Raw genomic sequence first — 24,434 nt, 5'->3', positions numbered from 1 at the left:
ACCTCAGAGATAGTTAGTTTGGCAATCTGATGGAAAGTGACTGAGGTAGGTGGAAATATAAATGTTCCATTTGCTTCCCTAATCCTATGTAAAAGCTCATAGTTAAGCAGTACTTGTTGAATGTGCTTTTTTGTTTATATTGTTGCAAGTTGCTGGGCCGATAAATGCTTGTAGTGGACCACTTTTACAATATTCACATTTAACAGAAGCCAGCTAGGGGACTTTTAGGCCTCTGTCACAAGAGAGACAATCCATTCTAATTTTCCTAGACAGAGAAGCCTTCTCATTTTTTCACATGGTGTGGCATAAGGAAAGGGGCCGGACTTTGATGAGATGAACTCTGAAAAACAATCTGAGCTCTTTGTGGCAAATAAAGTATAAAGTGAGAAGAACATATATGGTCTGTGAGGCGTTTCCTGCAAAACCAGTTCTCTTTGACCTGATTACCCTCACATTGCAAAATGCCCTACACTTCAGCACCATTCATTGCAAAGGGAACACACTGTGACTTATATATCTGTAACAAAGGGGCAAGTAAACTGACCCCCCTTGGTTGCGGAACACTCCATAGAGAACCAATTGACCTAGACAGCTATATCCTTTGCTGCACAATATTTGCAGTCCATCACCATTTGGCAGAAAAGGTGAATCCTAGCTAAGAAAATGTGCTTGTGCTGCTCAAACAATGGGACCAACAGGTAACACAGGAAGCTGTTTACGCTTTGGACCCAATGACATGGGTGTAAGGTAATATTTTTTTATTGTGTGGTTAATTCAAACCTTTACAATTTCCATTTAAAAAAAACAAACATAATAGCAGCAACATTCATATTCTAAAACCAATTGAATTAAACATATACAACTGTCATTAATTATATTGACATACACAAAACAGCAGCAGCAGAATTCATAATCTAAAACCTTTTAGATAAAACGTAACTTTCTTAAATTGTTTAACAGGCACAGAGCCGTTATCAGTAGATGTTTACTCAGTCCGTAAATTAAGAATGCAATGCTCAATTTTCAAAGACAAGCAAGGGACTGTTCCATCATCAGTTAGTTGTTATCTGCAGTATGAGAAGATTTGCTGTTAGGTTTAAGGGGCCGTGTGGCGCAGTGATTAAGCAGTCTGGTTACTTGACGCAAGAGCTTTTGCCCCAGCCGCTCCCATGAATTGAACAACGCGGCACGCTAGTTGTACATCTCCACCTCCAAAACATGCCTTCACAGCTTGTCTGCAGGATCCCATCCGCTTGCTTACAAAGAGCGGCTTTAGTAACTGTGACCGTTCGGCCTGTAGATTTCTGCATATACATAGCAGATGTAAAATGCTTTCATTGGCGTCCTCGCATAAGCGGCATGTTGACTGACCATGAAGTCGCTTCCATGGTAAAAGATGTGGTAAAGATGGTAAAATGCTCAAATGAAAGTGAAGATATTTGTCTTTCCTCTTTCTATTAAAGCCAGTGCCTGAGTATGGTTGTGGAGAGGATTTATCATAACTGTGGACCACAAACCATCCGTGGGCTCTTCCTGTAGGTGTCGCCTTGTCTTCAACTAGTGATAGCTTTTTCACTGTTTTGTTAACAATTTGTTTAAAACAGGGATAGGATCCTGAGGCTGCCCAGAGTTCCTTGAGACTCAGACGATCTATAGATGATGTCAGATAAGACCTTGCTGCACACTCCCTTTTTAGATGTATTTATTTCCATAAATATGAGTTCAGTGTGACTGCTCCTGAGTTTTTTATCCTGTACCAGGTCTTAGCATAGGATCCTTAGCGGGCTATTTCTTGACTTTGCATGCCAAATTCTAGCCTTATTCGGGCTGGTAAGACATACTTTGGTAAATTAAAAATTATTCTGGCAGCTCTAGATTTAGTTCTGTCGAAAGTCAATGCATCTTTTCCCCTCAGACACTCACTCCCATAAGTGATAGCCAGGATGAGTTTCACTTGCCAGACTTGTAGCAGTGGAGAAGCCTAGGGCCGGCCGTTTTCTGTTTGATCGATTTTATGGCTACCGCAATTGAGTTGCCTCTTCTTTTGATTGCTTCTTTTTGCAGATTGAAAATCCCCTTGTTATCCATGATCACACCTAGATACTTTAACTGGTCGACTACTTCGATTGGAGAGTCTGCTATATGCCAGCAGTGCTTGGAGGTTACCTTTTTCGGATGTATCCTCATGACCTGCGTTTTGGCATGGTTAATGGTTAGTCCATTAGATGTAGAGTATCGACTAGTAGTGTTCAATAGGCATTGGAGACCGATGGGGGTCTGGCTGACCAGTACACGGTCATCTGCGTATAAAAGGTTGGAAAGTGGGAGTCCTCCTAGCTTGGGTTGATGTGAGTTGCAAGTACCCAGTTCTATTGAAAGGTCAGACATAAATAAGTTGAAGAGCGTAGGTTCCAGAACGCACCCCTGTTTAAGCCCCATGGTTGTTGGAATTTTCCTAGACAAGTACTTTCCATCTCCGAGCTTTAATTGGACACAAGTTTTTGTGTGATGGAGAATGAACTGATTTAGGAGAACAGAGGGTATTTTCATTTCCTTGAGTTTGTGCCAGAGCTTGTTTCTATCGATTTTATCAAAAGCCGACGAGTAGTCGATGAAGCACATGAACAGAGGTAGTTTTGCTGTCTTAGCGCTGTCTATCAGTAGGGATAATGCCAGAATATTAGTAGTTGTCCCCATGCCCTTGCAAAAGCCTGTTTGATTGATTGGTATAACTGATTGTTCTTCGATCCAGGCTTTTAAGTCATCCAGAAGGAGGCCAGCATAGTATTTTTCCTCGATGTCAATTAAGTCTACAAGCCTGTAACTCTTAGCTGAGTTCTTGTCCCCTTTCTTGTATAATGGGAATATAATTGAACTCCGCCAGGAGTCGGGAATGATGTCCCCTTCTGTTATTTGGCCATACAGCCGTAATAGAATGGAAGCCCAGTATTCCGGTCCAGTTTGAATAGAATTGGTGGAATCCCATTAGGACCTGGGGCGCCATCCCTCTTACCTTTGGCTATCCTGTTCTTAATCTGCATGGTTGTGAATGGAGGATGATTATTCCTGGTTAGAGCTTTTAAGTTTGGAAAGGATGCCTCTGGTGTGTTTAGGGTCTGACTTCATGGAGCATTAAAGTGTAGGTGCAGATGCGAGGCCCAGGTTTCTTCTGACATGTGGGAGTTTTTTCTTTGCACGTTCTGGTTGGCTAAACTATTTATTGTTCGCTAAAACCTTGCGCTGTTGTTCGTCTTGGAGTCATGCAATAGCCTCTCCCACAGTTTATCATCTTTTTCTCTTTTTGCCTGCCAGATTTCTTTTTTCTTTTTTGCTTTGAGTTGCGATAACTCCCTTTGTAAGATGGGATCGTGGCCTGTACGCCGAAGAGTACGTATTAATTTGTTTATTGAGTTCTTGAGCTTACGGAGGTTTGGTGTTTTGAAGTTTAGAAATTGGATCTCCTGACGGGCTGGCAAACTGTTTGTCTTTGAAGTTGGGGTGGCATTTTTCCTATTCACCGCTCCCAACGTTTTAGTTAGAGGTTCCCAGTGTGCTATAATATTTTCATTTACATGTGTCCATTCCCATTAACCCCATATTGCCTTTGCTGTTGATAATAATTCCTCTGGATAATTAGTTTTAATTTTTAGCCTCCTGAAATTGACCGTGTAGACGGACTCTGGGTCCTCTTCTGGCATTTCTAGTGGTGATCTAGATAGTCTTGTTAAGATTTCTTCTGGTAAATGATCGCTTTGATCATGGACCCCGATATGGAACCTGTGATCATGCTGAAGAATGAGAGGGATACAAAAGTGTAATCTATCCATGTGCTGGAAGTTGCCCTGTGGAATGTTGCCACCAGGGGCTGATCCCCATGAAAGCATCCGTTTAGAGCCCCAAGGCTTAGATGTTCCAGCTCTTTTACAATGCTCTTAGCGTGTGATGTTTGTCGCTTCTTGTCACTCAGCTCCTGGCTAGAAATATTCCAGGCGAGGTATTGCTCGTCAAGGAGCTCGTCCCTTTTCTGTGGCCCCATCAGATGCATGTTAAAGTCCCCTGACATTAATAGATTTGTTGTGGATTCTTCAATCATTAATCTAGGTAATTCTGCCGCTACCATTTTTGCTCCTTTAATTTTGTCACGGGGGTGTATGTAGATGTTTAAGAGTAATAGTTGTTTAATGTTTCCGTCCTTTATGTCCACTTTAAGAGCTTTAATTGTGTTAGTTGGGGATGTGAAGGTGACTATATCCTTAGTCGATGTTATGGACTTTATTGAAGAGTAAATTGTTAAACCCCCCTTTAGATGATCAAATTAGGAACTTCTCACTGCGGGACGATGATGGGTTTTAAAACCAAGTAAGTGAAAGGGTTCTTCTAACTACGTCTCTTGGAGTAAAATGAGGTAAAAGGCTTAAAGGTAATTCACAAGTTCTTTGTCCGGTATTTTGTTGCCTAGACCATTTATATTCCAAGAGCAAATTTGTAGGTTGGTGTCCCCTGCCAGTGAATCGTTTGGCCTAAGTCAAGTGCTCTCGACTTGGCGCTTTAAGGTCTTAGCTAGCCATGACCAATCCTCAGACTTGAGTATTTGCTGTTGGTCCCACCTTTCAGCTGGTTGAGCGTCCGTACTACGGGCACATTTCAGCACAGATTTCTGTTGAGTGCCCGTCGAAGGAGGAACTAGGTCCCGTTGCTCTCTTTTAATTATAGTTAATGGTTGCGGGTAGCCGGGCTTTTATTCAAGTTGTATTTATATAAGTTGTATTTGTTCGTGTTTTAATTATTGCCTTGCCTTGCACTCATTGAACGCCACTGCCTTTCCCTCGCTGATCGTTCCTCCGCACAGCCGATTAGGTGCTGTAGCGGGGACCGGCGAGTTCCGACGCCATCTTGAGGGTACTCTGGGGTTGCCGGTGCAGTTTCTTGGCCACTCCCACCTCTGGCCAGCATATTATGACATCTCCCTCCCGTCCGCGAAGCGGACGCGCGCAGCGGGTGCGCCTTCGGTGTGCCGAAGGCGCGCCCAAGGCAAGCCCGTCTGCGCCCGTCCGCGACCGGTGGGGAGCCGGGGCCAAAGACCCTGCTCCTTTCTTGGTGTACTCTCCCGCACTACTCCTCGCTTACCAAGATGACTGGACCCTTAGCCCTCCCACTTTCGAACGCATCCATGACTTTGGCATTCCTGCCCCTAATTCCCCCTCGCCTGCGGCTCTACCTCCCAAGCCTCAGTCGGTTGTTCTTTCTGTTTCTTCTCCCCTCCCCCCTTCCTGCCCGCCTGTTGTGGCCTCAGCCTACCTCCTTAACACCCGCTCAGCAGCCAGGCATCATCTGGAACTCTATAACCTTTTGGATACTGAGACACCTGACTTCTTGTTTCTCACGGAAACTTGGTTTTCTGCAGATTCATTGCCCGATGTTTTATCAGCGCTCCCTGACTCCTACTATGCCCTCCGTGCCGACCGCCCCGATGGTAAAACCGGTGGTGGCGTGGCTATGATAATCCGGTCGAATTTCCAGTTCCAGCCCCCTTCCTATTCCTCTATTATGAATGTGGACTTTATAGTTGCCCGTTCGGTGAACCTCTCGGTTCCTCTTACTGTTGTCCTTGTATACCGTCCCCCTCAAACTATGTCTCACTTTGTGCCAGCTCTACAGGAACTTTTGGCCACCCTTGTGATCAACAATTCCTCAGTTCTTCTATTGGGTGATTTCAAATATTGGCCCGGAGACCCTAGGGAAGATCAGACATCTAAAGACTTTTCTGATACCCTTCGCTGTCTTAACTTCATTTCTCATATCCACGCCCCCACCCACGTGCATGGTCACACTCTCGACCAGATTTGGTCAGCCAGTCGGACCATTCTCTCTCCTATTATCCTTCCTTGCACCCGGTCGGACCATTCGCTTATCTCCTTTTCTATCGATCTTGGAGCTATTGACAAGCTCCCCCTGCCTAAGAACGTCTCGGCCCGGAACTGGAATCGGGTGGAACTTAACACTCTCTGTTCTTTCTTGGTGACCTCTTCCCCCGATTTTCTGACCTTTCCCTTGACCTCCAAGTGGACGCCGTTAACAGATGGCTGTCCACTTCTTGCGACCTGGTCGCTCCCCAAAGGAGGGTCAGGTCCTGTCGCCTCCACGAAGATAACAAGTGGTTTTCCAGTGATCTCAAAACTCTCAAACTGGCTCTTAGACAGTCAGAGCGCCAGTGGAGGCGCAATTACTGCCCCTCTCTGAGGGCTCGATATAGGTTTCTTTATCACAACTATAAGAAAGCTATCCTCTTAGCCAAAACGGAATACTTCACTGGGAAGATCATATCTGCGGCTAACAAACCCAAGGAGATTTTCTCCATCGTCCGCAGCTTAGCTGCATCCGACAGAGCTAATCCCAATCCTGTCCCTTCCCAAGCTCTCTGCCATTCTCTCAACGATTTTTTCCTTGAGAAAATCGCCAATATCAAACAAAACATCCCTTTGTCATTCTCTCCCCTTCCCCCTTCTCTCCCCCCCACCGTTCCCTTCCCTTGACGATTTCTCACCTATTTCCATGGAAGCCTTCCTTGCTCTTCCCAGAAAGGTCAAGTCAGGCTCCCCTGCCGATTGTGGCCCGGCACATATCTTAAGGGAGCTGTTTTCTGGCTGCCCTGACCCTCCCCTGTTCCTTCCTAATGCATCCATCTCCCAGGGCACAGTCCCGGCCTCTTTCAAATCGGCTACAGTTATCCCCATTTAAAAAAAACCTGGTACTGACCCCACTATCCTTGCCAACTTTAGGCCCATATCTTTGCTTCCTTACCTAGGCAAGATTCTGGAGAGCCATATTACTTCCTGTCTCTCGGCTTACATCGAGGACAACCATCTATTGGCCTCCCACCAAGCGGGCTTTCGTCCGGCCCATTCAACAGAATCTTTGGTCCTTTCCGTCTTGGACGAGCTGAAGAGCAAGGCAGATTCTAACTCTCCTCAAGCCTTGGTGCTTCTCGATCTGTCCACTGCTTTTGACACGGTCGACCATTCCATTCTTCTCGATCGTGTCAGAGCAGCGGGCATCCGCGGGACCTCTCTCACTTGGCTCACCTCATTTCTTCAAGGTCGGACGCAGGCGGTTCAACTTTCGGGCTTTACCGCCCCCACCCACTTGGTGCCCAGTGGGGTCCCCCAATGTTCTTCCCTTTCCCCTCTTCTTTTCAATCTTTACATCTACCCCCTCATTGTTTCTCTGCTTAACAAGGAGGTCTCTGTATTTAATTATGCGGACGATCTCTAGCTTGTTTTCGATCTCTCTTCTTCCCCAGATTCCATCCTTAAATTTCAAACCACACTTATTTTTATTTCTGATTGGATGAATCAAAATCATCTTAAACTTAATCCCGACAAAACGGAGTTGGTCCTAACTGGCGGCCCTACCAGCCCCTGGATCCCCGCCTTCTGGCCCTCCACCTTTGGCTCTCCCCCGGTTTCAGTTAAAACCTTGGGAATCAGAATCAGCCAGGACCTCTCCATGCGTCCTCAGATTAGTTCTGTTGTTTCGTCCTGCTTCCTGTCCCTCAGAATTATCCGTAAGATCTCCCGTTTTTTTCCCTTGATGCCCTCAAACTTATTGTTCTGGCGATGATTCTCTCTCGTTTGGACTACGGGAACTGTTTGTACGTGGGCATTGCTGCCTACGAACTGCGGCGCCTCCAGTCCATCCAGAAGCAGGCCGCTCGTCTCATCTACCGGCTCCCCAAGTTCCAAGTGCCCGTACGGCCCCAGTCTACATAAACTCCATGATTACCCCCTATCTCCCTTGTCGCAACCTCTGTTCTTCAACCCAGGCGCTCCTCAGTGTCCCCCTCTTTCGAAAGTCCAGAGTGGGTGGCACCACCACCCTTGCCCCCTGTTTCTGGAACAGTCTTCCTTTGACCATCAGGTCTATCACCGTATACCTGCACTTTTGTAAAGCACTCAAAACCCATCTGTTTGCCCAAGCCTTCTCCTTACAGTAATCTCCTGGTGCTTCCCCCTTCCCTGCCTGTCAATCCCTCAGCACCAGGAAACCGCTTGGTAGCAGAGCGCTTTACAAATCCTTTCAACTTTCAACTTTCAACTTTTATCCCCCATAGTTTTAGTTGTATTTCCTCTGCTAAAATCCTCCTTGCTATTTCTTCTGAAACCCAGAATGTCTTGGTTATTTCTCTTTCTGAAATACCCTTGATACATTTAAATGCAATTCTTTCGAGATAATTTGTATTTATATCTGCCAAATTGTCAATTGCTTGTATCAGTTGTATTATGTTCCCTCTGTTGAGGATATCACCTCTGCCTCTGGACTTATATTCGGGGATGAACAGAATGGCGTTATTTTTGGGTTGTGATTGGTTGGCCGTTACGGGTGCTGCCTGAGTAGCTGTCTTGTCTTCGGTAAGCCCATTTGAATGTGTATGTTGGAGATCTCTTTGGTCCAACACAGTAATGGTAAACGGTTTCCTTTGAGTGACTGGGTCTCCTGTCATTTCCATATTGTTATATACTGGTTCTCTACATATACGTCTGCGTTCTGTGCTGTTATTAGTTTGCCCGCAGTTTTATGCAGTTTGAGTTCAGGGTCCCATGATGGTGGAATAGTCGACAGGCTTGACTTTCTTTCTCCTGTTGTTTTCTTGGTAATGGGGTTCCCTGTTGACCAAGTAATCCACTTTCTTTTCTGCTCTGGAGTCCTCTCCTTTAGGGGAATTTAGGACGCTCACAGTGTCACCTTCTGGGAGCAGTGCTTCCGTTGAACCATTCTTAGTGAACCCTTTTGACCCTATGTTTAGGCTGCCTGTGCGAAAATATTCCATTATATTCTTTTTCTTCTTTCTTCCCTTTCTCCTCTGTTTGCAACTAGGTTTGTGGTCCTTGTAGCCCCCAGCCTCAGATTTATCTGAATCCTCTAATTTAGAGTTTGTTGGTGAGGGTCCCTCCAAAAGGTGGTCATAGCTGTGCTTGGCACCCCTAATGTGCTCTTTTTTGTTATGACTTCCAGGGTCCTTGCTCTTTGGGTCTTCTTCTTTTTTGGTAGAGATTATCTGCCTATCGTTTAAGTGATTTCCAGGCCACTTTTCCTTTTATAAACTATTTAGTGGACCCTTTTCCCATCCTGTATTCACCTTATCTTTCTCGGTGGAGGATTCACCCGTCGAAGGGCTGTTTGTTTGAACATCCAGAGATTGTTTGCTGGGTGTTTTTGCTATTTTCAAGATGTCTGCTAGGATGTTCTCCATGACCACTAGAAGAGTGGAAAGGTTGTCGACTATGGAAAAACAGGTGCAGTGCGTTGGGGCCAGATATGTATCTGCCTGGGCCCTTTTGATCAAGTTGTTCATGTCTACTAGTCTACTGTCGATGTTTGAAAAGTGGGTGGCCACTGAATTGAGGATTGAAAGTTGGACACCCATCTTGTCGGAATGAGACTGCATTGACTTGACAGAAAGCTGCATGGTATCCAGTAAGGTTTCCCAGATCTTATCTAAGTCTAATTGATTGGTCTCATTATTGCTAGTTTTTGGAATGGTAGTGGACTTTGCCTGCCAGAAATCTGTAAGTAGGTAAGAGTTGGAGAGGTCCTGCTGTCCTTGGCTAAGTATCCTATGAACTAGGTTACCAGCTGAGTCCGTGAAGCAGTCGGCTGGTCCCGGTCCTTTTTCTCCAGTTGTTTGGTAGGAGCTAAAAGAGGAAGCAGTGGCTAGCGTGTTATGAGTGGGAGAAAAGACAGAGTTTAGACTTTCAATAGTAGTTGGTTTATCCCCTTTTGATGTGCCTTTGGCGGTGCTCGTTATAACTTCCGACCTTCTAGGGCTAGACCCGTGATATTGGATATTCAGACCCATCTCTGGGCGGGAGTGAATTATGCCCATTGGACCCGTGGGGATGTGGTTCCACACAAACTGGGTGATTCTTTTTTTTGGAGTTGATGGATTAGTTTTTTGGTGATTTTGACCCGTTGGAAAAGCTGGAATTTCTTTGCACACCTCATTGTGCGCAGTAGATAAGGAGGTTGTACCAGGAACAGTTGCATGGAATTTTCCAGTGTTTTGGTAATTGTTGGAGTGGAAATCTTGATTTCCAGAAATGGAGATAAGGTTTCCTGAAAGAATGGTGACAATAGGTTCGAGAGGTGGGTCTTTATAAAACTTGTCTTTGGCTAGGACGAATCCTTCTCCTGATGTTGGTGTCTCAGAGGGCCATAATGCCGTGTCCGTGTCTGCTGCTTGGAGAGGCTCGGTAGGCGTTTCTTTACGTGACGTCCTCTCTTTCTGGCCTTCTAAATGTGGGGTATTTATTGCTCTGGGCTTATGACCTCTCTTTGGTTCTTTTTCATTTTTTGCTTCTCTACCTCCACTATTTAGAACCATCGTGTCTACAGCAAGTGCTTGAAAGTCTGTTTTTACTGGGTACAGAGGGGATGAGAGGTCGTTGAGGCTCTAATTTTTTGTGCAGAGAACTGACCCCGCGTCCCTTAAGAAAGCAAATTTCGTGTAGATTTTCGGTTGATGACTGGCTGTTTTAGTTTTCGCGCTCTGGTCCTGCCCGTCAACATCAACCAGATACTGAGATGGGTTTTCTTCCGTCGTTGGAATCTTATTGCTGACTATATCAGTTAGGGTTTTGCTCTTTTTTTTCCTATTGTTAATTATGGATGTGACAGAGCGTCTCTCATTGCCTGATCTCATCTTCTCAGGCCTTTTTGTACCAGTGATCCTGTAAGTCAATAGTCTTATTGTTGAGGCTAAAAGCAGAAAGTTAGTTTGATAAAGGGCAGCCCCTTGGCTCAATTTGATGGTGTTTGTTAACGCCTGGTTTTAGGCCTTTCCCAGAGCTTTACATAAGCCCAAGCCCTGGCCCCCCTGGCCCCTCCTCTCCGCCTCCCCACCTCCTCCTCTCAACTGCCTCGAGCACTGCCTTCCGGAGCCGGTTTCTCACTTTGAGGCAGTTCTATGGCTGAGAAGAGCAGGTTAGGTTGAATGGAGGCTGAAGGCTGAGGGTTGAGGGCTGAATAGACCAGGGCTGTGTACCCTAAAGGGAAGTGGAGGTGAAGTGAGACTGCCCCCAATGCCAATGCTCAAGCAGCCAAGATCCCACGGGGGCACACCGGGCACATGAGCTGGACAACCGCATCTACTCAGCACAACACCGCCCCCAGACTCCGGGATGTTGAGTGAGGAGCGGGGAATTAAGCAAAAAGAAGATCAGAAGGTGAACAGAAGGTGGAGGGCAGAACCCGGGCTTAAAGGGGGAGCTGCACAACGTGTTAAAAGCCATACGCCGACAGATTCCCGGCTCCGGCAGCTCCTGACTTGCACCTTCTAAGTCTCTCACCTCTGCCTTTACCTCTGCTGCTTCTGGCTGCTCGCGCCTGAACCGGCTGATCCCGTGCCCGTGCCCCAATCCTCAGTCCTTGGACCAAAAGCGTGTTGCACCCTGTGACCTGTGAGCACCGTGGAACCGTGTCAGCCGCGGGCAGATGGCAGGAAATTGATGAGCGGCATGCTCCTCGCAGCAGTTCACCAGCACCTGCGCGGCTGGTTGAGCTCGATTCTGTGGCTCTGCTACGCTGCTACTCTGGTCTGGTCTGTCATTTAGCAATCCGATTGCACAGCTTGTCTCAGAAGTATTCGACCTGCCCTAGCTCCCGCTTCCACTGTGTGTCCTGCGTATACCGCCACTCACCGCTAGTTCGGCGGCTCCATGGCCTACAATGGCAGTGGTAGTGTCCCTTTCGGACAACCTTTCATGGCAGGATTTCTGCCGGAAAGTCGGCTGTCAAAAAGGGATATCATAATTCCAATGACAATATCTACCTCAGGACCGTGGGCATTATAGTATGCTGCTCTGGCAGTATAATAATAAAGCGGGCAGTGGTTGGACTGCCACCAATGGCCTGTTGGGCATCCTACCACCCACCTCATAATCAGGACCTTAGTTTGAGCAGAAATCTATTGTGGGAACTGTGAAACCGGAAGAGTACTGCAGTGATAACCAGGTGATTTACAGAATGGATGAACATATGCTTACTTTTTCTCGCAGCAAGAGTATTACTAAATGAAGTGGGAACTTTCACTTGCCAAGTACCAATGTTAATTTCACAAAAAACACCAAATATAAGTAAAAATGCACAGTTCATTTTCTGGGTTACCTGGCAAAAATCCAATTTGACAATAGAAAGAAATCAAGGTATAGAACTTTCATTGTCTGTATCACCTCTAAATCATTTAAAAATAACATGTTATAACCGAAGGGAAAATTTTATGTGTTCTGTGTCAGGGACATCATCGAATGTGGGAGCAACAAGCCGCAATGTGGATTGTTGCTGACGGAGAACTGTGATCCACACAGAAGGACTCGATCCGGCAAAAGCCATTTCATTTCTGCGGTAACACGCTGTGGATGTTCTATCAGAGCGGGGTGGCGGCAGGGGGATCCCAGGGCCTCTTGGGACAGTGCGGTTGGGGCTTGGGCCCCCTCACCCCCTTCTTAAGTTCCGCGCAGCATGATGTTCTTTTTGGCTTGATGTGATCCTCAGTTCAGCCTGCCTGACCTTAAAATGGCAGCCGTTTTGGATTCAGTGATGGCAGCGGCGTGAGAATTGAGGGCCTGACTGAGCAGCAACTGCAGCAGAGCGGTGAGGAGGCTAGGTGACCGGCACTACCGGGGGAGTCGACCATTGACCTGAAAATGGTCTATAGCTCTAGGGGGAGCTCGAGCTGGATATACCTTTTGAGTGGGTGGCCCCATAGTGCTGCTGGCCTTGGGTATCCCCTCCAATGCACGTGGTGGGAGTGTGATTTACTTGGACATCAGTAGCGCTCCTCCAGACACGGAACCCACATCATCTAGCCCCCTGCCAGGATTTGGCATTCATTGGGAAGTACGCTGGTTTGAGGAGGGGACCATATGATCCTAAGAAACACTCTAATAAAATCCCCCAATACTTTAAGGCCTCAGAGAAGACACCCTCCCTAGGGGTCACCGCTCACCCGCCATGTATGGCGCTCACACGAGCTGACCTGGTGGATCCCCTTTGTGACTTCAAGGTTGAGTTATGCCGTGAGTTCAAACAAGATATTAGATCTTCTGTGGGCCAACTGAAGGCCAACCTTACTGAAAAGCTCACAACTCTTCGGCAGGATATGGACGCAGTGGGAAACTGAATCCTGGCAGTGGAGGGGCAAATGCAGGATCTGGCGGCGGCTCAGGGAAAAATGCAGGATAAAAAACAGGCGCTTCAGGCTCAGCTTCAGCAGGATATGCTTAAAGCAGAAGATTTGGAGAACAGAACCCGGAGGGAGAATATCCGGATCAGGAATATAGAGGAGGGGGTGGAGGGGCCTGATCTGGAGGCCTTCGTAACCCGCCTCTTTGCCGAACTTCTTGCACCTCAAAAAGTTCAAAATCAAATTAGACAGAGCTCATCGTGTGGGTAAATTACCGGTAGGAAGTAGCAAGTGCCCTTGTGATGTTTTGGTCAAGCTCCATTCCTTCGGGGTGAAGGAAGCCATCCTCTCGGCGGTAAGGAAAAAGAAAGAGGTGTCCTTTGAGGGCCATGGTTGCTCTCTCTTCCAGGACCTGGCCTCCGCAACCCTGTCCTGACAGCAAGCACTGACACCAATTACTGCCGAATTGCAAGATGATAAGATTCGCTACCCGTGGTCCTTTCTCTTTGGCCTCATCTTTAAACATGGCAACAAAACTCACCACATCTCTGAACTTTCAGAGGGGCGGCGCATTCTCTGGCTACCCCTTTCATGAAGAGTCTCCCGGCTCGGGGACTTCAGCAGAGGCAGCACCATCAAGTGGCAGCCCCAACCCTTGGCACACAGTCAGGCAAAATCGTTGATGCTTTTTTGCCCCATAGGGGACTTGTATAGCGCGCGAATCACCCATGAGGCATCTCGGCACTTGTACGAATACCGCTGAGGCACCCCCAAGGTAAAGCCAGGCATCCTAGCGTTGTTGGGGCCGTTGTGGAGATTAAGCAAGCTATTGCCCAGAGTTGCAGAGTGGGATCCATGATTAGAATAGGCACCGAGGCGAAAATTATCAGGTCCGAGGAAGTTGAGCCCAAAACCCGCCGAGGCGGAAATTGAACCCTGGTCCCGGGCTAGACCTCTGCATCAGGGTCTGCCACTCTAACCATTGAGCCACACTTCTCCATAGGGCTACCACTAACACCTTTTCTAGCAGGGTGCGACAGAAAATCACTGACCTGGTTTTGTTGGATGCTTGGCGTTCCCTACACCAAATACCAAAGATTATACACACTTCTCCCATGTACACAGAACATACTCCAGATTTGACTATATCTTTATTAGCCAATCCCTCATAGGGGTACTCCAAGCCGCCCAGATACTCCCGATACCAGTCTCAGACCACAGCTTGATCACCCTGGGCCTTCTCTGGAGTGGGACGTCTCAGAGGTCTCCTCATGGTATTTCCTGCTGGCTCTCACCTGAGACTCAGTGGCCAGAGAGGACATAAGAGTGGCTATTGCTGACTTCTTTATGCATAATGACCCGCAGGACACGTCCCCACAGAACACCTGGGATGCCTTTAAGGCCTTGATCCATGAGTAATGCATTCAACTTAATTTGACACTAAACAAAGAAAGTACGAGGGAAAGGGATACTCCTGAGAAGGAACTCAAGCCTGCGGAACAAGCACACAAAGCCAACCCAACCCGAGTTCTTCAGAGACAACTCACTGCTCTCAGGGGTAAACTAAGGTTCATCTATTCCAATCGGGCGGAATTCACTCTGCTAAAGATTTGTCAGTCTTCCTTCACACAGGGCAATAAGATGGGCTCACACTTAGCACGTCAGCTTAGGATACAAAGGGAAAGGGACTTTATTGGGGGGATTTTAGATCATCAGGGACACCTCAGACACTCTGACTCCGCCAAAGCAAACATATTCGGGGATTTCTATGGTCAGCTCTATCAGGGCACCATTTCAGACACGGCATAGTAACAACAGTTTTTAGACACCATTGCCCGCCCGCAGATATCCAGGGCATCAGCTGCATCGAAAGATTACGCTATAACGCAGGAAGAGGTCCGACTCAAATTGCATAAAGCTCTGGGGCCTGGCGGCCTTACAGCTCATTTGGACAGATGTTTTTCAGCCGAGCTCATTCCTCATCTTACGGCTTTATTTCAGGCCGATGCACAGGTCTCCGACTCCATGGTGGAGGCAGTGATTGCAGTAATCCCCAAACCTGGTAAAGATCCGCAATTCTGCGGCTCCTACTGGCCCATCGCGCTTCTTAATTTGGATGCTAAGCTTTATTCCGCAATCTTAGCAGCACGCTTGGAGAATCCTATGCCAGAATTGATCCACCCCGACCAATCTGGCTTTATAAAAGGAAGGCAAACACATGACAATATCAGGCGTATAGTCCATCTGATCGAGAAAGCATCTAAGTTTAAGATCCCCACAGTATTAGTGGGTCTCGATGCGGAAAAAGCCTTTGATCGGGTGGACTGGGCTTTCCTCTTTTTAACCATGCTGAAATTCGGGTTTGGATACACCTTTCTTATTATGGTGAAATCCATCTATCACCATCCCACCTCCCGTGTGACGGTAAACGGGTGCTCCTCCTCCCCTTTTGCTCTGAGTAGAGGCATCCGACAGGGGTGCCCTCTTTTACCCCTCTTGTTTGCCCTTAGTATCGAACCCTTGGCGGTCAGGTTTTGCTCCAACGATGAGATCCGGGGCATCCCCTTTGGCGGTTTTGAGCATAAGGCATCTTTTTTCGCCGATGACATTCTCCTTTCGATTGAGGACCCGGTGAATTTGCTGCAGGTGGTGCAAAGTGAACTATGCAGCTTTGAGAAGGTGGCTGGGTTTAAGATAAATTTCACGAAATCCTTCAGATTTAATATTACCCTTCCTCCGGCTGAGGCGCTTCGCTTGAAACTCCTGATGCCTGTTCAATGGGCTAAATGCTCTCTACTTTATTTGGGAGTACATCTCACAGCTCCGTTGGGTGATCTGTATAAAATGAATGACCCTCCTCTGCTGACCCAACTCCAACAAGACCTTAAATGTTGGTCGCCCCTCTACATTTCTTGGCAGGGGCGCATTAACGCAATAAAAATGACGGTTCTACCTAAATTTTTATATTTATTCCAGGCACTCCCTATCGAATTGGAGAATACTATGTTGCCCAACGCATACCTGAGCATCCCCATCCGCACGACACTGCTCATTTGGGACAAGGTTATCAAAAGGGAGGGTTGGAGTTCATTACCTTCCCCTTACACGCCCATTCCTTTTAATCCAGAATTCTCCCCGGCGCTACATGAGGGACACTTTTACAGTTGGAGGGAGGAGGACTGCCTCAAAATATCTGATTTATTCCGTTATGGGGAGGTCTTAACGTTTGATTAATGCAGGAAGGAATTTGCACTCTCGCAGAGTGAACATTACCACTATCTTCAGCTCTAACATTGGGTCAGAACACCCCACATTAGAGAGGCGGCTACTAGAGATCTTACAGAAATGGAAAAGTTTGTGGTCCATAGGGCGGGCTCCATGAAAGGCGCTATCTCGGCTCTCTATGAGATGCTGCTCCTCAATCTAAACTCTCCACGGGCACGTTACATGACTTTTTGGGAGCAAGTTCTGGGTAGGAACATCTCGGATGGGAAATGGGCACATACATGAAGGGACATTGCCAAACACAACAAGTCCATGGGTCTCCGAGAAGCACACTATAAAACGTTATATGATTGGTTTCTCTACCCTACTGAGCTTCTACGCATTTTCTCGGACACCTCAGACCTTGGCGGGGTTGTGAGCTGCAGGGGGACATCAGGCAAATATGGTGGGATTTCCCTAGGATTCGACCATTCTGGAACGAGATTTTATCTCATATCAAAGACATTTTGGGTTATACAATCCCAGTTTCCATTGACTTTGCTCTCCTTGGAATTAGAGACCCCACCCCGATCAGGCAAACTAAGACTGACAAAGCGATTCTGTGGACGTGTCTGGGAGCAGCCAAGCTCAATATTGCAGCTGCATGGAAGAAGATAGACACCACGGCGACATCGCTGTGGCATGCCCGACTGTGTAGGATACTTACCATGGAACGTCTTGCGGACATTTTTGGGGACAATAACGAAGATTGTGTGCTCAGCTGGGGTCCTTTGGTGACCTTTCTGTCTCAGGGTCTGCCTGCTGCAGTTTGTCCTCCGACGGTGCGGGCAATGCACCTCTTCCAACTTCAGGTTTCCCTTTTGACACGTTGACACCCTGGGCCCCTAAGATATATTCTGGGTTTGCCTTAAATCTCTGCACTAGTCAATATGCCAAGTCAAAACTAACCTTCTATGTATTATTTTCTTACTTTTTCCATTATACTTTAGTCACCACCGGATGAGGGGGATGGGAGGGAATGTTTGTTTGGGGGTGTTATATGTGCCTTAAATTAGCATCATTTACTCTGTACAGAGATGTAGCAGGCCTTGGGATCATGTGGAGCTGAACCCATCGTAGCTAACTGTATTGTAACCACGAAAACTGCACGCAATCGGGTGCCCTTGAGGTCATTGCCCTCTTTGTTATGCTTTATTTGATGTTCAGTAAAAAGGAATTTTGACAAAAAAAAAGAAAGGATACCCCGTATGGCTTCTCTTCATATACAAAGAGAAATGCTTTGCAGTGCAAAACCACATGGTTGCCAAAGAATATCAGTCTTCCCTTCATTTCCTCCCAGGATTATACCCAAGAACAGACATGTACCAACATGACGGACCAAAGTGATGGCTGGCGTATTCACTCCACACGCTACTTCCGCAGAAGAGTGTGCAACCTCTGCCACCAAGGGGAAAACATTGGCCACCTGTCATCTTCAGAAAAGAAGTATAATAGAGCAATAATCCATTGGAAGTATGAAACATGATATTCATGACCTGCTCCATGCTCCACAGCTATCTTCCTTACAGTAGCAGGCAATAATCACGATGAACTGTGCTTAATGTAGGGTATTGGGAGGCTCTCTTACTAGTCCTAGGAGCTAGCCTCTACTTTGTCTAGGTCTACTAATTTCATACTAAGGGTTATAAGGGAGAGGTGTGGTGCAGCAGCTAGAGTGGCTGACTATGAAGTGCGGGATTCACTGTTCAATCCTAAGTGCGAGTGGCAGCTCAGCTCAGTATCATGTGACTCTGGGCCATAGCTCACTTAATTTCCTTGATGAACCCCAGTGCCTTGAAACCCTTAAGGGAATGATATATTCTCTCTTTACAAATACATATTATTATTATTGTTGTCCCTATTGCATGAGTGACTCCTAAACCTATAAACTATGGGGCCTTTTCCATTATTGTTATTTTACTCCCTTGTTGTTTACCCTTGCTCTCGTATATACCTGGAAGTTATTTCAACCTTTCCTAATTAATGTGACGTGCTTTTCACATCAGATACAAAACACCACTAGGTGTTCAGGCTGCCCGTGCCTGTCGTCAATCATGCATGCCTTCCCGCCACCTACAATGATGCATATATTAGATAGTGTCACTTTACCTACATGGCCTTAACACCCTGCTCAAATGCAGAGCTCTCATACAATGGCTTTAGTAGAAGGAGGTAGACATAGCACTGATATGATATGAAAAATCCGACACTTATACTGGTACTCATTGCAGTTGTCACTTTTATCCAGAAAAAAACTTGAATTGAGGATTCTTGCACAAAGTGGCTTGTCTCTTCTGATTGATTTCATAAATACAGATAGGAAAGGTCGCAAAGTAGGTATACAGGGTAAACTAGGCACACAAGACCTCACTCCGGTTTCTTTATGTGGCCCAAATTATATTAAGGAATTATTTTACACTGCTCTCATCCCTCAGATCATTCAATTTAACGCGAACATGATGCAGATATCAGATATCAGAGTACTTTACAATATGATGGAAGGAAGGACAAAAATACAATATTCACATCAAGTTAGAAAATTAAAAAAAAAAAAATATATATATATATATATATATATATCCAGCTCGAGTCTTGGCGCGAAGCATTGGTGGCCGCTTGCAGCGGCGGGCCAGGACGGGAGCGCCACTCCCTACGTTTTCACAACACACGTTCCACAATTCTCCAAGAACGACGTCCAGGCCAGCAAAGTTTCAATAAACTGGTGTTCTTGGAGAATTGTGGAACGTGTGTTGTGAAAATATATATATATATATATATATATATATATATATCGTAACACGGAATCCCGGTAGAAAGCCAGTACCTGCTCACGAGTGGGTCGTTTTCAGGGTCCCGGAAGCCCAATGTAATTAACCAACCATTCTCCCGTCAGGAAAATACGTAAACGACACACCAGGAGTTGCTGTGCTCGAAAATGTATTAATAGATTCATATAATACATTATACTCGAATCCAAAAATATATTTCATAATCAACAATATTTTAGTTTGTGTTTTTTACGGTAAAAAGTGGTTCTTTCAATTTATCAAGTGGTCAAAACGAAAATGCGGCCCCACAATATCGCCCCAGTGGGCGTGAAAACTCTGTGTTTAGATGGGCACATCCCATTATCAACAGTGACACTGAATAAAATGTCATAATTATTGTCTTAACCAACAATCTCGTTCAGTCCATGTCTGTTGGTATAAGGTGGTTATTTCTATTCTCCATATAAAAATAAAAAGAAACAGAAGAAGAGTATATAGACCTACATTCACTCCCCAGTGGGCATTGGAAATCTATCTTAAAGAGACACACCATGTTTTAAGACAATAACATTAAACATATCAAGCCCAAGTGGGCGTAAGACACGTATCACATTCTGGTTAATATTGAATGACCAACTGTTTTATCAAGTCCTTTCATATTAGTGACATATAGATTGTTCTTTGAATCTTGGCTTCAATACTGCTGTAAAAGAACCTTGGGTCACAACCAGGAATATCATAATTAGAAGAACGATGGTGATTCTAGTTCCAATATGTCCGCTATATTTTCACTTATGGGTGTGCACTACTAAGTCCTATGTTTATGTTTATTCATTGAGAATGTAAAAGGACTATGGTTTTGAGTTCACAGCAAACGTGAGCAAGCCGTGAGGTGAAACGCGTTGTTTGTTTTGCTGCCAAATAAATTTTCGAGCACAGCAACTCCTGGTGTGTCGTTTACGTATTTTGGTGACGGGAGAATGGTTGGTTAAATATATATATATATATATATATATATATATATATATATATATATATGTTGGAAATGGGATCCCCGGCTGGCCAGGGCTTTCGCCAAAGTCAGTCAGAGACCACCACACCAAAGTCAGGGCAAGGGAGTTACACGCCAAGATAACCCCTACTCACCCTCTAGGTAACGTGGCGCGAGCAGCAAGGCTAAACTTGGAGGCGATGTAGGCTAAGTATTTGCGCACGCACCCCAGCAACAACAACCAAAGGCCCACCACAAAGGAAACTCCACACAAGGTTATATAAAAATAGCCTTTGTATTACACCAAAACACATTAGATAAAACACACACTTTATAATGTGCCAGAGGCACGGGCAGAATTTACAGGGGATATGTACAAGACAGGGCCACCTGGACCACTGTCAGGAATCGGAAGTAGCACTTTCAGAAATAGTACTTAGTACATAGAATATAGCACAAAATAGCACACAACCAGTAATTACTGGTAACCAGGACCTCACTAGCACCACCTGTACTAGGGAGAAAACAACCACCTATGTATTACAATACCTGTAGGGGTGTAAGAGGAAAACACATGATGCAATGCATAACATTCATTCAGAGGTGTAAAGGCACATGACGCATAAACAATACATTCAGAGGTGCAGCAATAACATTGCGCAAAACTTAGATCAGTCACCACCTGTGACTGTCCCTGTGTCCCAATGTCAGGGCCTAAACGTCGCAGTTGCCCACAAAGTGCTGGGCAACTGGTGCAGGGAAAGTTAGGGCAAAGTTGGAGCCTCTCTGGGCTCAAGAACACGAACTGGCCCTCCTGAGCCTCTCTCAGGCTCTTCAACAGAATGGGCACTCGAGCCTCTCTGGGCCTCGCAACGCAAAAGGGCTGGGCCTCTCTGGGCTCCAACACGAGGGAATGGCACCCTCAGAGCCTCTCTGGGCTCAAGGAACAAAATGGCCCCCAGGAGCCTCCTGGCTCGGGAAGAAGATGCCCCCTCTGAGCCTCTCCGGGCTCAACACAAATAAATGCCCGGGCCCCCCACAGGGCCTAGAACAATGTGCCCCCTTCGTTGGAGTCCCCCTTCTGGGGACTCGAAGCAACTATGGCCCTCCCAGAGCCTCTCAGGGCTGTGCAGCCAGAATGCCCCCACGACGTTGGAGCCTCTCTGGGCTCACAGCAATTTCGGCCTCTCGGGAGAGAGCACGAGCGGGGGGGGGCGGGCACCGCAATGTGCCCCGACGCCTCCCCTTCTTCGGAGCAACCACTGCCCTTCACTCACCCGGTCTCGCTGCAGCTGACAGGAGAGCTCCCGCTCCTCGGGACTCTCCTCGGTGGCAGTCTCCTCTCGCTCCCCGTGCTTCCTTCGGCGCGGACTCGGCTTGGCTTCCCCAGACCGGGGGAAGCGGGGGAAGGAGTCGGCCGGTCTTCTCCTCTCCGGTGCAGAAGCGCGGGGTGGGCTCCCGTCTGCTTCCTGCCGTCCCACCAAGGCTTGCCTGACTTCCGGGTCGCGCTGCAGCCAATAGCAGCGCGGCGCTGGTAAAATGGAGGCGGGGCTTCCGGGTCGCCGTCGGCAGCGCGGCGGCCTGGCAGGGTTCCTGGGCTGCGGCGGTGATTTAAACACTGGGTGAGCTCCCGATGATAAATAAATCACGCAAATATGCGGCGTGGGCAGCCGCTAGAGCAGCAAAATGCAGGGTGGGCACCTGCCTGACAAAAGCGCTCCCAAGCGCTTTGTGAGCACAAACTGCAGCGCTAGGATGAATTAAGCGCTCTCAAGCGCTAGACAGACAATCACAGCGCTCCAAGCGCTATAATCAAAAACGAAGCGCTTCCAAGCGCTAGAGGGCATAAAGCGCGCTCCTAGCCCTACAAACAGGATAAAGCGCTCCCAGGGGCAAGGACAGAGCCCCAGCAAACAAGTCCTTGGGCAGGCAGGGGGGGCAAGGCTGGGCCCAGAGCCAGCACACTGGGTCTCCAGGCAGGGAGACAGCCCAAGTGGCGGTCCTCTGGCCCAGCAGCAGCAACAGCCCCCTCAGGATCCTGGAAGAGAACAACATCTGTGGGGACACAGCCCCATTTTTATACAGTGCATTCCTTTGTTCAAGGGTGTAGAGTGGGGGCGGAACCAGTCGCAGCTGGTTCTTGAGTACTCTGTTTACCTCAACCACCCTCTCCATTCACTGGCAGGGCTTGGGTCATTAGACACACCACAGGGGGGCGGAGCCAGCATTGTGTGGGGGAAAACCCAGCCCATCCAGGACACAGGTACACTCCTCCCACACATTACTCATGCAGATCTCCCACTCACCACCGGGCAGACCCATCCAGACTTCCTGGAGCCTGGCATGCCAGCCAGCTCCAGCCAATCACACGCCAGCACCCTCACAGCACACGTACAGCCATGTCTAGAAATGGCGCTTCGCTACTAGACACATACATGCTGCATACACCGTTGCGCAGCATTCACTCACACGAGTTCACACATACCAGACTCAAGCCTGTACACCCCACGCATCAGGAACTACCAGGGACACATACATTCCCCATGCATTCCTATGGGCGGGCAGGCCTAGCTCAGCACATGCACTCAGAGTGCGCACGCACTTTCCACTGGGACACAGTGAAAGTGCGCAGAATCCAAAAATCACCATCTCCAGGTCACCATTTCAAGCAAAAAGTCTAGGGGTGAACCTGCCCTAAGGGCCAAAGTCCAACATAACCCCCCTTCCAGCCAAAACGCAGGGGAGACCAATCATCACCGTGATGGACTTCCCTGCTTGGGGCGATAGAACACGGACGCGGGCCCACAACTGCAGGGACACCCTCCTGTTCTACGCCACGGTGAACCCATGGGATTCCTTCTAAACACACTGTCTGGACCAACTGGGCTACCCCACTGGTACCCCCAAGTTGTCCGCGGCCAGGACCAGGCCCTGGGCCACCCAGGTCCCACTGGTCCATGCCAATTCGCAGAGCGGGGGGTAGTAACCCCTGGCACATAGGAGCCATTCTCCACTCTTCCTGTCCGCAAGACAGGACTAGACTGCCACTGGTTCTCCAGCCTAAGGCCTACAACCTCAGGCGGACCAGGAGTCTCAGGGAAGGCTCTCCTCCCCTTACCTCTTCTCCTAGGGTTCCTCCTCCTCCGACGAGGGGTACACCTAGAACGCCATTCCAACCCAGGGCTGATCCACTCAGGTTGAGCCGGGGTCAGAGGTGGGCTCTCCCACCCTCTGCACCCCCTTCCAGAGGTCTGCCCTCTCCCACCTGGAGAAGTTCCTCTGGAAGAAGAACCGGTCAGGACACTGGTTACAGTCGTCCTACCCTTCAGGTCAGGCTGATCCTGAACCTGGCCTTCCAACCTCCGGTCTAAAACCTTCGGTGGAACAATTGCCTGGCACTCCAGGACTTCTGGGGATTCACACGCAATCCCCCTGAGGCTAACAAATGTCACATCTGTTGCGTGACTGTCTGTCTGGCGCAGATCTCCCGCCCTCTGTCCACCTGACAGTGCGTGACGATCCCCCAGACCAGAAGTGTTGTTACCATGGTCACTACACGGGAACCTAGCCCAACTGGGTAGTCCCTGACCCACTGGTCCTTCCACTGGGGAACTCCCCCATTCACTCCTCACTCTGGACTCCTGTACCCTCCCTAGCGGAGCGGTACTGCCAGACTCTAGAACCACAGGAGCTCTGGTTAGAGACGCTCCAGGTCCTCTACTCACTAGGAGATCTTCCTCAAGTGGGCTAACAGGACAGCCTAGGTCCCCAACCTGGTGTTCCCTCAAGAAACCACCCGGGTTCTGAGACAGGGCTTCGGGCCTCTGGGGGCTCTCAGCCACCCACTGACTCCTGCTCCACTGAGCCAGGCAGTCAGCCCCTACACCCTTCTCACTAACCAGGGACCTAGCTGGGCTACACTGAGCCTCTTCCACCACGCTGGGCTGGAAGATCCCTGACCCACTACTTTTGGAGTCACTCCCTAATGACTCTACAGAACCCCTGGTACCTTCCCAGCGGTCTGCTTCCTCTGCAAGGTCCCAAGGACAAAAACATTTCAACTTCAGCAGGTGCTGGCGCAACTCTGGACACACAACACTGAGCAACTGCTTTTTGAGGAACATATTCACTACTCCGTCCCTCTCATCGTCCGGGTTAGCCGCCAGCCAATCCTCCATTGCATCAGAACAGTCATCCACAAAATACCCCCACTTCTGGTGAGGCGGTTTCC

The sequence above is a fragment of the Lissotriton helveticus genome, chromosome 7 (genome assembly GCF_964261635.1).
Source record: "Lissotriton helveticus chromosome 7, aLisHel1.1, whole genome shotgun sequence".
NCBI lineage: Eukaryota > Metazoa > Chordata > Amphibia > Caudata > Salamandridae > Lissotriton > Lissotriton helveticus.
The sequence above is the reverse complement of the archived record's forward strand: the minus strand, read 5'-3'. Positions refer to the sequence as shown.